Source organism: Aplysia californica, unplaced genomic scaffold (genome assembly GCF_000002075.1).
Source record: "Aplysia californica isolate F4 #8 unplaced genomic scaffold, AplCal3.0 scaffold00339, whole genome shotgun sequence".
Classification (NCBI taxonomy): domain Eukaryota; kingdom Metazoa; phylum Mollusca; class Gastropoda; order Aplysiida; family Aplysiidae; genus Aplysia; species Aplysia californica.
In genome coordinates, this window is record NW_004797609.1 from 360,917 (window position 1) to 366,126 (window position 5,210).

The window sequence follows — 5,210 nt, forward strand, 5'->3', positions numbered from 1 at the left end:
AGAGAGAGAGAGAGAGAGAGAGAGAGAGAGAGAGAGAGAGAAAGTGAGAGAGAGAGAGAGGGAGAGAGTATTAGATTTGTGTGGGTGTTTTTGTGTGTGTATGTGTGTGTGTGTGTTTTGGGGAGTGTGTGGTGTGATAAAATCCCCAACAACCACCCAAAGTCTATAATAATGCCACCCTGCAGAGTCGCTTTTTCTATTCATTACCACACTCAGACGTGGTCACATTGAGTTGGACCAACGCTCGCAGTTGTCCATTTATTGGTTCGGCATGGCTGCATTCTCGCGTTATATAAAAAGAAAAAGAAAATCAGTTTCACGAACACGTTTTTTTTTTCTTTCTTTCTTTCTTTTTTTGTATGTACCACTTTGCTCCGGTCACCTGCGCTATCTTGCACACTCTCTCACTCTCGAGTCCACTGCTCTTTTAGTTTAGTTTTAGTAGAGGTTTTACGGCACTCGCAACTGCATAAGGTCATATGAGATTAGAGAAGAAGAGAATTAGCGCCAGAAGATTAGAGGTGTTACAAGAAAAACAAAAAAAGAAGAGGGGAGATAAGGACGATAGATAGATGTTTGATAGGAAAGAAGGAGCAAACCACACCAGGGCACCCGCCAACCACCCACTCCACTGCCGTTGAAAAAATAGACAACGATAGGTTGAAAAGGGCAGGAGAATTCCATCTTCCTAACCAGATACTTATTATTAGTTAGTTCCCTGTAAGTAGAATCGCATGTTCTGAAACCATTCCCTTAGCCGAGATAGACTGTCGCTCCGGGATTATGGCAACCATGAGCATGTGTGTACAAATGTTTGTTTGTTTGTTTGTTTGTGTTTTGGGTGGAAGGGGTAGGTTCCTGTTGATGAAATTAAAAAAACAAAACACGCAAGCTTATAAGTATAACGTCTCAGTTTTTCGTGGTTTTGTTATTGCAGAAAGGTTTCGTCATCGTTGTCGTTTAGTTCAGAGTACATTATATTAATATGTGAGGCAGCGTGGTGAAATCATGCGCTCGTCAAAATAATGAAAGTCAACAAATTGACATTTTCCCGCAGGTTTGGGAATTTTTATCGAATTTTTATTTTGTTTGTTGGGGGGTTGGCCTAACACCTTTCATGTACATTAAAAAACACATTTCTGTATGGATTTTACTGAAAAGAAAACGTTGATAAAAAGCAGAAAAGATATACATCTTCAGTTTCCATGGACTCTCAAGCTAAGGAAATAATTCAACATTGGCGGGCGGCCTTTTTCTTGCTAATTTTAACTCTGAAACCAAGCGACCCCCACTTCCTTCTATTGCCATTATCTTGACTTGTATCCAACATAAATGGATAATTTTTTAAATCAAAAGCAAGACAAATAGACAGGCTTTATTAAGACCAATATCTGCGTATCTCCCAGAATTGACGAGCGCCTGATTCCACCGCGTCGTGACACATTTTTTCAGCTGAAGTAGGGCGAAAAAGGAACGTCATGCTGTAGAAACGATTACCACAATAAGCCCTCCCACATAGAACAACATTCTACGTAGACCTAACAAACAAACATTCATTGTCAAGCGTGTAAACGCGACGAAATCACTCCGGTCACGTCACGGCTTATGGTAAGCTGATCTGCACGGAGAGCGGGCTGGAGACGTAGAGCAGGTCGAAGAATCGATTCCGGAACTGATTCCTACAATAACTGCTAGGGAAGAAAAGTTCCGACTCCTTTTTACGTTAACCAACGGTTACCAGTTACTTAAATCATTGAAATATATATTTTTTAAAAAGAACTTATTTTGATAAATAAAAGTTGATACTTCGTAGTGTTCCGAAATCAAGGTTATCCTAAATCCTGAAGATGTTCGGAGCTAACCAGGTAGCCTAACTACCGGAAGAAATTACATAATTAAAAAGTAAGTAATTGGGTTTGGAGTCGATTCCTACGATTCCCAGCTTCCAATAATCGGGAACCTAGCCGCCCAGCACTACCTGAGAGCGAAACGCAAATCAGTTCCGGGCCCTTTACGTTGATAAGAAATAATAGGAATGGAGCAACGACCACTTCATCCAAGGGAAGGCCAGGAGTCTATAGCAGTGCATTCCGTGACACTGCACAATAGTAGTACGGGCACTTACCTTCTGTTGGGGGCAGTGGACGGGTTCAGTTCTGGTTTCAACACAGTTACAGTTGTTTTTACAAAAGGGAATAAATGGTCGCTTTTGAGTTTGAGCACAAGGGGGCTATTCCGAAAAATGCTGTTTTGAGAAAATCGAAGATGTTTTGAGAAAATCGAAGGTAAAGTTTTTGCCCACTGTTCGGTTTCTATAAAAGACAAGGGGAGTTTTTTCTACAACCAAACAAATATAAACACGAATGAAACCAAACTTCTCCTATAGGTAAGGCAACGCCCACTTTTGGTGTAAGTCAAGATTTCTGGAAACCCAAAAAATCTGGGTTAGCCCGCTTGTCCTTAAAAGCGACCAATTTGGGTTTGGAGCTCATCTCACAGAGAGCAGTGACCCGTTAGTGGAGAACCATTCCAACTCCGCTAGCAACAACTATAACAACAAAACTAAAACCTGAACAAACAAACAAACGATAAAAAAATGCAACCAAAACACCCCCCCCCCCAAACAAAATAAATTTTAAAAAAAATAAAATAAAATCCCCAAACATGTAAAAGAGAGCCCCCTCCCCCCTCCAAAAAAAGCCCCAAAACAACAAACAAACCCAAACCAAGACAAAAAACAAAAACAAAACCCCAACAACTAACAAACACTGTCCTCCCTCATGGGATTCGAAACAAGGTCTTACTAAGTCATGATGAGGTGCTTACAGAGTACATGCCAGTGTTGGTCGTTACAGCTAAATAATAACGTTGCTGTTGAAAATCGAGGAGCACTGACTTGTGTTATGAAGAAAAAACCCCAGCCAACCCCCCCCCCCCCCCCCAAAAAAAAAAAAAACAAAAAAAAAAACAACCCAAAACTATTCACATAGCTAATTGTTGCAATTTCTGTTAGCAATGCTTCATGCTTGATATTATAAAGTAAAGGGTGTTATGTATTAGTTTTCCCTTTTTCGTTTCCATTTAACGAAAAAAGAACCCCCAAAAAGCCAACAAAACAAAACATCCTTTCCTTTCCCTTTTTTTCCCCCCCGTCTTCACTTCTTTGCCATTTGTCCCTGTGCCATTTCGCCTTTCTTATTTTCTCTGAGGGCATTTTCTTATTAATACATGATGTATTTACCTTCTTTTGGTAATGTACTTTCTTTTGGTGACTTTTTTCAGATTGATATCTTTTCCTTTGTCGCTCCAAATGAAAAAAACAAACCCTCCGCTTTGTCCCATTTTCTTCTAATTTTAAAACCAGAATCCATGTCAAAAAAAAAAAATCAAACTCTTTGGTCAAATCAAGTATCTTAACTCATGACCCAAGAAAAGTATTCATACGAGTGACACAAGTGAAATTTAAGTTCGCCATGATATTGGGACGAATTATCAATAGCCTTCTCCTATACAGGATGATAAAACAACAACAACTAAACAACTTTTTTTGGTAAATGTATTCCGCCACACTGAAGCTTTGTGTTTCAAATTATTACACACAATTTAGGAGTCAAAATGAATTTGTCAGATATTCATTTTAGATAATTCCACAACAAATTTTTTCTCTCCATAGCGCGTAAAAAAATACCCCATTTTCAGCAATGTCCCAATTTTTTTAATAGCATGACACATTCGTTCGCAGTAGGCCTACAACTTAAAGTCCCAACGATTGAGCCATATTGTAAACAGCAGTAGTCTAACAGGTCCCCAGAAGTTTGCAGATAGTTTTTCTCAAGTTTCCTTTGCCTGTTGAGATCATGGTTAAGATTTATAAGTAAAGAGCAGAGAGCTTTTTGTATTGAATATTTCGCCACCAACAACTCATTTCGTAAGTTTCGCACAAGGGACGGAAATGATGTTAAAGTGTCCTTAATGCCTCCTTTGAAGTCTGGGGTGAGAACGTTCCATCTGTTAAGACCTGTACAGAATCGGATCTAAAAATTCCCTGACAAAATGACCATTTCAGGTCAAACACACACCGTTTTCATCCCTTTAAACATCAGCAGCGTGCAGCATTCAGTAGATGAGCCCCACGAGACGTCTGCCCGTAGACAATGTCTGCAGCAAGGACTTTCCTTTTATCTCAACGGTCAGCATTCTCAAGGTAGCTCTTCTTCTACGACTGGACCATTTTCCTTTTCGCGAAGCTATCAGAGGATAGCAATGTGTTCATGATTCCTTGGTCGTCTTGAAAAGCGAGAACATTTCCTCTCTTTCAGGATATGTTAACTCCACAAATGCTGTCTATTTGGGCAACCTCACCTTATCCCCTATTGTCTCTAGAAACAATGCCATACGGTAAGGTATACGGCGTGTGTCGCTTTGAGTACTCATGGTTTGGAGGATCCTTGTGTTTGGCCACCACTGAACATTACGAACGACACGTTAAAATGTGTCGTGTCCAAAAAAAGGACATATAGAGAGCACTGATTCTCAGAATTCCAGGATTTTACACATATTTTAAAAAAAACTCTGTTAGAGAAAAGAAATATTACTAAATGTCACATGGAAGGAAAGACTAGATTTTAAAAAGAAAAGTAAGGGGAAAAACAAACCAATAATTTCATAATTTCATGAGTCTCATTACAAGATCTTTTAAATTGGCGCTTTTGCGTTTTTTATGTGGTTTTTGAAAAAAATAAAAGCAATTTCCTTTTTCGAAAACAAGCTTTTTCTTTATGAATTTTATGCCTAACAGGTTCTTTTTGGATGAATTATATCCGTTCCAAATTACAACATTCTAGTACAAATTTTGTGCGAGATATTCAGAAAAAAAGTTGTTAAGTTTTTTTTTAGTTGATCACCCTATACCTCATTATTCATGCAAACTGTTCAATAGTGTTTTCTTTATTTGAAACTCAAAAGCCATGCAACAATATTATGCATGCAACGAAATATGCAAATTCGAGTTTCTACTTTGTGTACGATGGCTCCAAATGTGCCGCAACATAGCCTTTGGTCTTCCGCTGAGCAGACATAATTATATATGTGGCTACAACTTCATCAAAGAGTTGAAGGTGGCAAAAGTGGGCACTGGCTCCACAAGGTGACAAACGCTGAACGAAACGAACTTCACGCCAAGTGTACGATCTTACTGGGGAACATCGGGT